Here is a 13,552-nt window from a genome sequence, read left to right as displayed (position 1 = left end):
CCCCCGCTGGTTATTGCTGATCGCGCGAGAACAGGCTGGACTGTTTCTCGTCGTCAGCTTCCTGCAGCTCTTCCTGCTGTGACGACGAGCGACGCGTGGAGCCGGGCGGGAGGACGCAGGATTGCCTGGTGTGACAGGTAAGTAGCGACCCCCGTCCCCAGTGATGTCGCTAGTGAGATCTGCCTATGTGGCAGCTCACTAGCGACCACTTAGCAATGCACCAGCGATCCTGACAGCGTCATATCGCTGGTCGGGATCGCTGGTACATCGCTAAGTGTGACAGTACCCTAAGACCTATGCCGTGCATTTTTTCACCTCTATCAAAAAGCAGCAGTCACAGCCACCAATTTGCATCACATCTATTGATCTGCCTTTTATTGGTGAGTGATATGTTATATATACTGTACATGCCATTAGTTTATCCATGTATGTTCTAGAGTGGGATGTTTTTCTATTTGGTTTTTATCATTGCTTATTTTCTTTAGTCCTATAGCGCAGGTCAATCTGTTTATTTTTGCTATCTTATGTAGTTTGGGCTGACACCGACCCCTATTTGACCTCAGCAGCTGAGGACACAGTTCTCTTTTTTGCTGCTAAGCGCTTGTGTGATTTTTTGTTCTTTTTTACTATGGGAGACACACTTTCTTCTAATGGGAACAATTTTGTCATGAGGCCCTCAGGTACATCTGCTGAAACGGTTACTGGGGTGCATGTAACTTTGGGGCAGGCCAGGCCTTCCATTCAATGCAGAATCAAACAGTATGGGAGACACACTTTCTACTAATGGGAACAATTTTGTCATTAGGCCCTCAGGTACGTCTGCTGAAACGGTTATTGGGGTGCATGAAACATTGGTGCAGGCCAGGCCTTCCATTCAATGCAGAATCAAACAGTATGGGAGACACACTTTCTTCTAATGGTAACAATTTTGTCATGAGACCCTCAAGTACATCTGCTAAAACACTTATTGGGGTGCATGTAACTTTTGAGCAGGCCAGGCCTTGCATTCAATGCAACATTTCTTCTGGAGGTCCTCCTGTACTTCTCGTGAAAGGGGTATTGGATGCATCCTAATTTTTGGCAGCCCAGCCACTCAATGCATAAGCAATAACAGTATAGGAGACCCACTGCTTAATAATGGCCCTTTAAGAAGATTAATGCAGCCTGATGCCCTTCAAAATATATCTGCTTATTTGTCACGCAACACATGGCCAGCTAGGGTTGTTAAATGTTACAATGACATTACCCAGTGAATGCATTTGAATTGGTTGAACGCAATGTTAAAGTTGAAAAACGCATCAAAAACGCTGCGTGTGAACATAGCCCAAGTGGCGGAGGAATATTTTTGTTTGGGCTTATTTATTTTGCCTTATATACAAGTCATTACCCTGGAAAGGATGTTTCTTAACATATTTCCTAGCAAAATCCATTTTGGTTTAGTTTTTGTATGTTTTTTGGTGCGCTTGTAAAAATGGCGTGAAACTCTGACAACATTATTTACAGCTGTGACCTAGGAGACAGAAATGCTTCCAGGGACATTTGCCATGATGTTCCTGTGTCATTTGAGCAGTGTTTCCATCATTTTCAGACATTTTTAGACCTTAAAAGGACCCCCGGGGGGATCGGGGTAAAAATGCTCGGGTCTCCCATAGACTTACATTGGGCTCGCTGTTCTGTCCGAGTACCCGAGTATTGCAAATTACTCGACCTCATCAAACTTGTCACCCTGCTCATCATACAGCACCACTATCATAGCCAAATTAATAACAAAAGCATTAATCGAAACGTGATGATTTACTGAACTGTGCTCAGACCAAGAAAAAAGACCATTGCATAAAGGCCCGTGCACACCCATGAAAATAGAAACACATCTTTATTATCACAAAAAAGCACAAGCATGGTTAAAATCAAGTACAACTGAAGTGTAACCGACTTTGAGTAAAAATGCTCATGAAAGCGAACACGATTCGGAATGTGCTACATCTTTGCCTAATTTGAGACTGTCGAACATTTTCTGAACATGTTCGCTCATCTCTAATAAAGACTCCAAAAATAACTTTTGGAGTAAGCTACAAATCTTTCAACAAGTCTGAGGAGGCAGAAAGTCAACTGCATAATCAGATGATGTAGGCTAGACAGGATTTAACAGTATTAGTAATGGGAGATTTTAACTTCCCTTTTGAAGATGTTTCAAAATGTGAGACATTGGAATCAAATGTTTTTCTCCACACTGTTATTTTAAATGCAAGTTTACTTGGGTGACAAGGAAATTCAAGTCCTCAATGGAATATAACAAATCTCTTTCACGGAGTGCATTTTGATCAGACTGGATAAGCTAGCATAGAACATGGCCAGGATAGCGTCATTATTTCAGATCCATTCAGCAGATACATATGGCGCGGAATTGGATGGCATAATGTCCAAAAGAGTTAGTCCCTTGTCTGAGCTGCAGTATGGAATTAGTGGTGAAGTGGACATAAATTGGTTCATCAAGCATTTTACGCAGACGAGAAAGATGGTAAGGAATGCATCATTAGGTCATCCCACTCTCACACCGTATAACCAATGTTTTCATCAAAACGGGCAGGTGAGGGCAAATATGGAGAAGTACCTCAAGCAGAATGTCCCATGGAAGCATTAGGCTGAGGCACGTGTTGAGGAGCTGGTGGTGAATCTGCAGAAGTCCAACAGTGTTTCCTCAGGGGCTAAGAGATCCTACATAGCCTGGACTAGCTCCCGTTAACTTATATGAAGTTACATTACCAGTCCAGACAGAGCGACCATATCCCATGGTGTTGAAGCTGCTGTATCTTTGGACTGCATGGACTTGGGATTCTGCTAGGCTCACCAGGTGAGATGGATCCAGCTGTAATGATTCCGCAGCAGAGTCAGTGGTTAAACGGTTAATATCAACATCATTTTTACTAAACAACAGTACTTCTGTCTAGACTGGTAAATCAAACTTTAATTGAGATAAAGACTAAGTATAATGAGATCTTCTATCTGTTAATGATGTTATCTCACCTTGCATAAAAATAGAAATAGCAGCAAATGTTAGGAAATAGCAAAAAATACATCAATTTCAATTTTGTCAACCTTCCACTTATCCAACATAGACCCTCCCATACTTTTCAGTCAATTAGTGGCTTAATCAGAATCTATTGTTGCATCCACCAATCTAGAGTCATAATACTAATGAGTATAATAATTTAAAACTTAGAATTTAAGTAAATATACAGTAAAAGGCACAGCCAGGAAATGTTTTTGTGGTTTTTAGACACAAGATTAATCAAAGTGAGTTACAGTCAATGGGGAAATGCATGCAGTTCGAGAGTCTTTGTGTTTCTTTGTGTATTGAACTTGATAATGTGCATTTTATTTGATATCACTGTTTCTCAACAATTTATTGTTCTTTGTCTACATTTTGAAAGGGTCATCATGTCGAAGTCATGACAACTTCAAACCAAAGATAATTGCATTCCTTGCCCGAGAGAAAGCAAAGGAATGATGCTTCATTGTAAGTCAATTTTAATAGACTCAAGAGGGAGTGCAATAGACAAACGTGAAGAGCACAGCTTTTAAACACAGTTACGTTTTACTTTTCTGATTTTTACAATCAACATTGCTGATTTTTTTTCATAAAAATGAACTTTTCTTTCTTAAATACAAGATTAAAGATCATTTTTTTGTTTCTGTCTTTACCTTGTGCAGTGTGATCTCTATCAACTAAGATTAGTGTTACAGGATTAAAAGGAAAACTCATCTGATTCTTGAAGTCTGACCCATGGTGATGGCTTCAGCCAGGTATGTTTTACTATGAAAAACTGCTAAATTCCACAGTTAAAATATTTTGTAAAGCTGCATAGGGACTTTGTGTCACAAGTGACCAGTCTGGGACAGGTTACTGGCCAGTTACTCACTGATCCACTCCACTTATAGCATAGGTAGAGACCTGTCAATCAATGAGATATGGGTTTGGAAAATCCAGTTAAGGACCTGCCTTGAAATAGTCCACCGAGACATACACTCACTGGCCACTTTATTAGGTACACCATGCTAGTAAGGGGTTGGACCCCCTTTTGCCTTCAGAACTGCCTCAATTCTTCGTGGCAGAGATTCAACAAGGTGCTGGAAGCATTCCTCAGAGATTTTGGACCATATTGACATGATGGCATCACACAGTTGGCGCAGATTTGTCGGCTGCACATCCCTGATGCGAATCTCCCGTTCCACCTCATCCCAAAGATGCTCTATTGGATTGAGATCTGGTGACTGAGGAGGCCATTTGAGTACAGTGAACTCATTGTCATGTTCAAGAAACCAATCTGAGATGATTCGAGCTTTATGACATGGCGCATTATCCTGCTGAAAGTAGCCATCAGATGTTGGGTACATTGTGGTCATAAAGGGATGGACATGGTCAGCAATAATACTCAGGTAGGCTGTGGCGTTGCAACGATGCTCAATTGGTACCAAGGGGCCCAAAGAGTGCCAAGAAAAAATTCCCCACACCATGACACCACCACCACCAGCCTGAACCGTTGATACAAGGCAGGATGGATCCATGCTTTCATGTTTTTTACGCCAAATTCTGACCCTACCATCCGAATGTCGCAGCAGAAATCGAGACTCATCAGACCAGGCAACGTTTTTCCAATCTTCTACTGTCCAATTTCGATGAGCTTGTGCAAATTGTAGCCTCAGTTTCCTGTTCTTAGCTGAGAGGAGTGGTACCCAGTGTGGTCTTCTGCTGCTGTAGCCCATCTGCCTCAAAGTTCGACGCACTGTGCGTTCAGAGATGCTCTTCTGCCTACCTTGGTTGTAACGGGTGGCAATTTGAGTCACTGTTGCCTTTCTATCAGCTCGAACCAGTCTGCCCATTCTCCTCTGACCTCTGGCATCAACAAGGCATTTCCGGCCACAGAACTGCCGCTCACTGGTTTTTTTTTCTTTTTCGGACCATTCTCTGTAAACCCTAGAGATGGTTGTGCGTGAAAATCCCAGTAGATCAGCAGTTTCTGAAATTCTCAGACCAGCCCTTCTGGCACCAACAATCATGCCACGTTCAAAGGCACTCAAATCACCTTTCTTCCCCATACTGATGCTCGGTTTGAACTGCAGGAGATTGTCTTGACCATGTCTACATGCCTAAATGCACTGAGTTGCCGCCATGTGATTGGCTGATTAGAAATTAAGTCTTAACACACAGTTGGACAGGTGTACCTAATAAAGTGGCCAGTGAGTGTATATTCCCCATGTATCGCTTCAAAATATGCTTTCTCTGAATTCCTGCATCATTCTAGGGTAAAACAAATATGACTGCAATTATCAATTGCTGTATCAGAAACGTACAGCTGTATACAGTGTAGGGGGAAATTTAAATCTCCTTTTATGTATTCCCTTAAGCCCCCGTTACACACTGCGATATCGCTAGCAATATCGCTGTAAAGTCACCGATTTTGTGACGTTGCAGCGATATTGCTAGCGATATCGCTGCATGTGATACTTACCTTCGACCGGCTCCCCCGCTGGTTATCGCTGATCGCGCGAGAAGCTGCTGGATCATTCCTCGTCGGCCACTTCCTGCTGCGCTTCCTGCTGAGACGACGAGCGACGCGTGGAGCCGGGCGGGAGGACGCAGGATCGCCGCGTCTGACAGGTAAGTAGCGATCCCCGTCCCTAGCGATGTCGCTAGTGAGATCTGCCTGAGTGGCAGCTCACTAGCGACCACCTAGCGATGCACCAGCGATCCTGACCACGTCATATCTGGTGAGTCGCTAGGTGTAACGGTACCCTTAGTCACACACAGATGCTCTCCCAGTATGTATTTGACCGTAATCCAAACAGCAGATATACAGTACTGTATCAGAAGCGGACAGCTGAATACGGTGTAGGGGAAAATTTAAATCTCCATATATTTATTTCCGGAGTCACACACAGATAGTCAGCATGTATTTGTCCATGATACCAGCTGGTACACGGTAGTGTGTGAGGAGCGTACAACTCTATACGGTGTATGGAAAAATTTAAATCTCCGTACATATTTCCGGAGTCACACACACACGCTGTCTCAGTATGGATTTGACCGGAATCCAAACAGCAGATATACGGTACTGTATCAGAAGCAGACAGCTGAATACGGTGTAGGGGAAACTTTAAATCTCAGTATATTTATTTCCGGTGTCACACACAGATAGCCACCATGTATTTGTCCGTGATACCAGCCTGTACATGGTAGTGTGTTAGGAGCATACAGCTCTATACGGCGTGGGAAAAAATGAAAGCGCGGTAACTGTGCAGAAAAAAAATAAAAGTATGAGTGCTGTGTAAAAAGCAGTCTGCACAGCAGTGTGCACACAGCAATGCAGCTATCAGGCAGCCTAATAACCAGCACTGCTGCACACAAGAAAATCCTCCCCTGTCACTGCACACTAACTGTACAGCATAATTGCTATCAGCAGAAGCACATATTGTTTTTTCTTTCCTGCCTATCTTTTTTCTTTCCTGCCTATCACTCTCCCTATTGAGAAACAGCGGCCAGCAACCTCTCCCAATGCTAAGATTGGCAGAAGTAAAATGGCGGTCGGCGGTCAGGGCTTTTATAGCCACTGTGACGCCACACAAAGCAAGCCAATCACTGCAATGCCCTTCTCTAAGATGGTGGGGGCCGCTGCCCATGTCATCGCGTTGCCCACAGTGTGTGTCCTTGCTCATTGGCTGAGAAAAGGCACCTGTATGCATTATGGGAAACGCGTCTTTGGCACTCGGGTCGGCGAACGCCTGGCCGACCTTACGCTATGGTCAGGTTTCGCTCGGCGAAACCCGACTTTGGCGAAAGTCGACGACTATTGAATCTGACCGACCTGTTTCACTCAACTCTACTCTCTTCTCATTCATTAGCCATCTGGATGGCTTGAGAGCAGTAGAGTAATTAACCATGACTAGAGGCCAACAATTTGTCAAACATAACACATTTGTATTAGATCTACTTGAATTTTGTTTGACCAAAAATGTTTTCTTGTTTAATGGTTCGGTTTACCACCAGCTCAGGGGCACAGCAATGGGCAATTCATATGCACCAGTTTTTGCTAATTTGCACCTGGACTGGAGAGAAGAGAACATATTCAGTGATTCCTACATGGAAGAACAGACCAAAATAGCATTATTGTCTCATTATATCGACAATGTACTGTTGATATAGAATGGGGATGTAACAAATTTTACTACTTTCGTGACTAAAATTAAAATTAATAATAAAATTAATAAAATTAATAATAACCATCTAAGATTATCTTTACTTTTGAATATCATGAGAATGAGCTACCATTTTTAGATCTACTTGTTCAAAAAATGCCAGACAGTCATTTAAATGACAAAACATATAGGAAACCGACCTATACTAATCCCCTTCTTCAATGGGACAGCCATCATCTGTTCCCTCTAAAGAAGGGTTCCCCAAGGGGCAATACTTAAGATTACGGCACAACTGTTCCTCTATGAGTGATTTCCAAAATCAAGCAGCTGATTTGCGGACACGGTTCTTAGACAGAGGATATTCAGATTGCATTTTGAGGAAGGCCTACAATAAAATTGAAAAGGTCAGTAGAAATAAATTATTGGTAAAAACTCTTAAAAAAGGTGAAGCTTCTACATGCCAATATGTTACGACATATAACATTGGTGCACAAGAAATTCGGGCAATATTGCAAAAACATTGGTCCATTTTATATATGGATGAGGACATTAGAGAACTGGTGGGTCCATACCCCATACTCACCTTCCAGAAGTGGAAATCAATAGGTGATAGATTAGTACACAGTCGCTATGCTACACAGAGAAAAGATATATGGTTGACTAACAATCTTAAGGGCTAGTACAAAGGTAGCGGCTGTGTAGCATGTCCCATTATACTAACGGGGTCTAATTTTAGAAAAAACACTACTGGAATAGAATTCCAAATATATCACTTCATTAACTGCCGAACAAAGGGGGTTTTATATAGAGAAGTCTGTCCATGCGGCCTAGAATATATAGGCAAGACAATGCACAAATTTAGAAGACGGGTGGGAGAACATTTGAGGGACATTGCCCTAAAAAAATAAACTCCTTTGGCTAGACACATGAATACAAAACATGATGGCAAAAGATGTGATTTGAAATTAATGGGGATTGATAGAATTAATGCACCTAAAAGAGGGGGAAATTGGGCCCAGGCCTTACTGCATTTTCAGACAAAATGGATTTATCGTCTCAAAACACAGTGTGTTTATATGAGTTCCAATCATTGTTTGCTGTGCTATTTAGCTTTTAATACAATTGAGTTATTTTAATTTATCTAATAAAAGTTACATTTTAACTAATTAATCGTACCCTGCTTTTCATACATTCTACACAATTTTACCCATATCCAGGACTCGCCTGTGTCTGTGGATGCTAAGGGAGGAGTGGCCAACAATCCTGGTACAGTAGCAAAGGTTTTTCCCAGATTCTGGGATCTTTCTGTCCTCAGAGTCCGTGAATTTCTGATTATTTTCTGATGCCTGAAGGTCCACACCATGGCAAGATCATTTTGTGGTGTAATGTTTTCACTAGATGTTTTTTCTTTGTGCTTTAACACTCAAAATGTGTGAGCACACATTTTATTTTTGGACCATATCCAAAAAATATTACTGCAAATTTCAAGAACTACAGAAAGTATCTTTATTTACAGTATTTGAAATTTAAAAAGCATTAACTCAGGCAAAATGCTTGCTAAGCCACAAACAAAAAAATATGTTTGTGCCTAATGTGATATATACAAAATTTCTAAATTATAAAATGAGGGAAGTGATGGGGTGGTTGAGGGCTAACAGAAGGGTTAGATTGGGTAGAATCATGAGGGGAGCCTACACATGGCAACATATATGGGCATGAGTTGAAAGGGGTTTGGTATGGGTGTTGGTGGGGGGGCATAGCTTCTATGACCAGTTGGTCAAAAGGCAGGATCCTTGTGTGGTTTCCTGTGATACTGTTGGCTTCTATGTCACACATGGTAGCTAAGGATGGGAGGCCCATGATACCTTACTTCCACTTGGCCAGAAAACTCTTGCTTCTCAGAGTGGGCAACACAGTTACCATGCAGTCCGTAACATGTTGTGACTTGTGATGCTGGTGGTTGTGCTGCTACTGTTGGGGCTGCTGGTGGTGATGCTGCTGTTCGGGCTGCTTGTTGTGGTGCTGATGCTGGTGCTGGTGATAAGGCATGTGCCAAAACAGTTATGGCTGGCTGTTACCTTTGTACATGTCTCTGCTGCCTTTTTTCAAGAAAGTCAAATACATCCTAGGGTCATTGGATGGGATAGCCGCATCGAGGAGGTGCAGAATGGAAACTTTGGGTCGGATTCTGATTTAGGTAGGAACTTTGCTCAGATGCTAAGCCAAACTCTAACAAAATCCTCCTCACATCATCATTAATGGTGCAAAATAGATAGCCGATTACTCAACTATCTACCTCGCACCCTTTGGTGTTGGTGAGGGCCTCCTTCCTTTGGCTGAGTCTGTGGGGTATGGGTGCAGCTTGGAGTGATGTGTCAAGGGGCAAGATGGAGCTACTCCCAAAACCCTGGCTTATTCAGTTTCTGCTGATCATGCTGGAGCCTCGTCTGATGGGGTCACCACTTCTTCCCAGGATGCTTTATCCCTGTCCCATAAGTTGCTTAAAGTTCTGCAAATAAAAAAAGGCTTTAAAAAAAGATATGCAGCGCAAATACTTTTTATCATGTAAATGGCTTGAGGTTCTAATTTACAGACTTAAATCCATGATGGGAGCAAGGAAATTCAACCTATCCATGTACAAATAATGTATCTTTTTTGGGGACCCATCTCTACTTTTTGCTCGCTGTTGCTGCTCCCTTCTGTGCAGATCTCTGCAGCTGCGCCATCTTCTTGTGTCATCATTCACAGCAATGAAGATAATTTTTAGTTACTAATATAATCCAAAAACAGAACCAGGAAGACATGTTAACTGTTTTTGATAAGGTTATTTAACCCCTTCACTACCAAGGGTGGTTTGCACGTTAACTCCCGGGCCAATTTTTACAATTCTGACCACTGTCCCTTTATGAGGTCATAACTCTGGAACGCTTTCATGGATCCCGGTGATTCTGACATTGTTTTCTCGTGACATATTGTACTTCATGGTAGTGGTAAAATTGCATTCAAATAACTTGCGTTTATTTGTGAAAAAAACGGAAATTTGGCGAAAATTTTGAAAATTTCGCAATTTTCCAACTTTGAATTTTTATGCCCTTAAATCACAGCGATACGGCACACAAAAAACTTAATACATAACATTTCCCACATGTTTACTTTACATCAGCACAATTTTGGATCCAAAATTTTTTTTTGTTAGGAAGTTATAAGGGTTAAAAATTGACCAGCGATTTCTCATTTTTGCAACACCATTTTATTTTTAGGGACCACTTCACATTTGAAGCCACTTTGAGGGGTCTATATGATAGAAAATACCCAAAAGTGACACCATTCTAAAAACTGCACCCCTTAAGGTGCTTAAAACCACATTCAAGAAGTTTATTAACCCTTTAGGTACGTCACAGGAATTTTTTGAATATTAAAAAAAAATGAACATTTAACTTTTTTTCACAAAAAAAATACTTCAGGTTCAATTTTCTTTATTTTACCAAGGGTAACAGGAGAAATTGGACTGCAAAAGTTATTGTGCAATTTGTCCTGAGTACGCTGATACCTGATATGTGGGGGGGAACCACTGTTTCGGCGCATGGCAGACCTCAGTAGGGAAGGAGCGCTGTTTGACTTTTTCAATGCAAAATTGGCTGGAATTCAGATCGGACGCCATGTCGCATTTGGAGAGCCCCTGATGTACCTAAACAGTGGAAACCCCCCAAGTGACCCCATTTTGGAAACTAGACCCCCCAAGGAACTTATCTAGATATGTGGTGAGAACTTTGAAGCCACAAGGGCTTCACAGAAGTTTATAACGTACAGCGGTACAATTAATAAATCATATTTTTTCCACAAAAATGATCTTTTCACCCCCAATTTTTATTTTTCCAAGGGTAACAGGACCCTAAAAGTTATTGTGCAATTTGTCCTGAGTACGCTGATACCCCATATGTGGGTGTAAATGACTATTTGGGCGCATAGCAGAGCTCGGAAGGGAAGCAGCGCCATTTGACGTTTTTGGCTAGAATTGAGATCGGACACCATGTCGCGATTGGAAAACCCCTGATGTACCAAAACAGGGGAAACCCCCCACAAATGACACCATTTTGGAATCTAGACCCCCTAAGGAACTTATCTAGATGTGTGGTGAGAACTTTGAACCCCTAAGGGCTTCACAGAAGTTTATAACGTACAGCAGTACAATTAAAAAATCATATTTTTTCCACAAAAAATGATCTTTTCACCCTCAATTCTTATTTTTCCAAAAGTAACAGGACCCTAAAAGATATTGTGCAATTTATCCTGAGTACGCTGATACCCCACATGTGGGTGTAAACCACTATTTGGGCGCATGGCAGAGCTCGGAAGGGAAGCAGCGCCATTTGACGTTTTTGGCTGGAATTGAGATCGGACACCATGTCGCGTTAGGAAAGCCCCTGATGTGCCAAAACAGTAGAAACCCCCACAAATGACACCATTTTGGAAACTAGACCCCCCAAGGAACTTATCTAGATGTGTGGTGAGCACTTTGAATCCCCCAGTGCTTCACTGAAGCTTATAACGTCCGGGCGTGAAAATAAAAAAATCGTATTTTTTCCACAAACATCATCTTTTAGTCCCCATTTTTTTATTTTCCCAAGGGTAACAGGAGAAATTGGACCCCAAAGTTGTTGTCCAATTTGTCCTGAGTACGCTGATACCTCATATGTGGGAGAAAACTACTGTATGGGCACACATCGGGGCTCGGAAGGGAAGTAGTGACGTTTTGGAATGCAGACTTTGATGGATTGGTCTGCGGGTGTCATGTGCGTTTGGAGAGCCCCTAATGTACCTAAACAGTGGAAATCCCCCACAAGTGACCCCATTTTGGAAACTAGACCCCCTAATGAACTTATCTAGATGTGTGGTGAGCACTTTGAACCCCCCTGTGCTTCACAGAAGTTTATAACGACCGGGCGTGAAAATAAAAATATCGTACTTTTTCAACAAACATCATCATTTAGTCCCCATTTTTTTTATTTTCCCAAGGGTAACAGGAGAAATTGGACCCTAAAAGTTGTTGTCCAATTTGTCCTGAGTACGCTGATACCTCATATGTGGGAGAAAACTACTGTATGGGCACACGTCGGGGCTCGGAAGGGAAGTAGTGACGTTTTGGAATGCAGACTTTGATGGATTGGTCAGCGGGTGTCATGTGCGTTTGGAGAGCCCCTGATGTACCTAAACTATTGAAACTCCCCACAAGTGACCCCATTTTGGAAACTAGACCCCCCACGGAGCTTATCTAGATGTGTGGAGAGCACTTTGAACCCCCAAGTGCTTCACAGAAGTTTATAACGTCCGGGCGTGAAAATAAAAAAATCGTATTTTTTCCACAAACATCATCTTTTAGTCCCCATTTTTTTATTTTCCCAAGGGTAACAGGAGAAATTGGACCCCAAAAGTTGTTGTCCAATTTGTCCTGAGTACGCTGATACCTCATATGTGGGAGAAAACTACTGTATGGGCACACGTCGGGGCTCGGAAGGGAAGTAGTGACGTTTTGGAATGCAGACTTTGATGGATTGGTCTGCGGGTGTCATGTGCGTTTGGAGAGCCCCTGATGTACCTAAACAGTGGAAACCCCCCACAAGTGACCCCATTTTGGAAACTAGACCCCTTAATGAACTTATCTAGATGTGTGGTGAGCACTTTGAACCCCCCAGTGCTTCACAGAAGTTTATAACGACCGGGCGTGAAAATAAAAATATCGTATTTTTTCAACAAACATCATCTTTTAGTCCCCATTTTTTTTATTTTCCCAAGGGTAACAGGAGAAATTGGACCTCAAAAGTTGTTGTCCAATTTGTCCTGAGTACGCTGATACCTCATATGTGGGAGAAAACTACTGTATGGGCACACGTCGGGGCTCGGAAGGGAAGTAGTGACATTTTGGAATGCAGACTTTGATGGATTGGTATGCGGGTGTCATGTGCGTTTGGAGAGCCCCTGATGTACCTAAACTATTGAAACTCCCCACAAGTGACCCCATTTTGGAAACTAGACCCCCCACGGAGCTTATCTAGATGTGTGGAGAGCACTTTGAACCCCCAAGTGCTTCACAGAAGTTTATAACGCCTGGGCGTGAAAATAAAAAAACATTTTTTTCGCAAAATTATATTTTTGCCCCCAATTTTTTATTTTCCTAAGGGTAACAGGAGAAATTGGACCCCAAAAGTTGTTTTGTAATTTGTCCTGAGTAGGCTGATACCCTACATGTGGGGGTAAAACACTGTTTGGGCACATGGCAGAGCTTGGAAGGGAAGGCGCACCATTTGACTTTTTCAACGCAGAATTGGCTGGAATTGAGATCAGATGAGGGTTTGATTTA

Source organism: Dendrobates tinctorius, unplaced genomic scaffold (assembly GCF_039654945.1).
Source record: "Dendrobates tinctorius isolate UK_male_01 unplaced genomic scaffold, ASM3965494v1 ptg000074l, whole genome shotgun sequence".
In the NCBI taxonomy this organism is placed as follows: domain Eukaryota; kingdom Metazoa; phylum Chordata; class Amphibia; order Anura; family Dendrobatidae; genus Dendrobates; species Dendrobates tinctorius.
Note: the sequence above shows the minus strand (reverse complement) of the source record.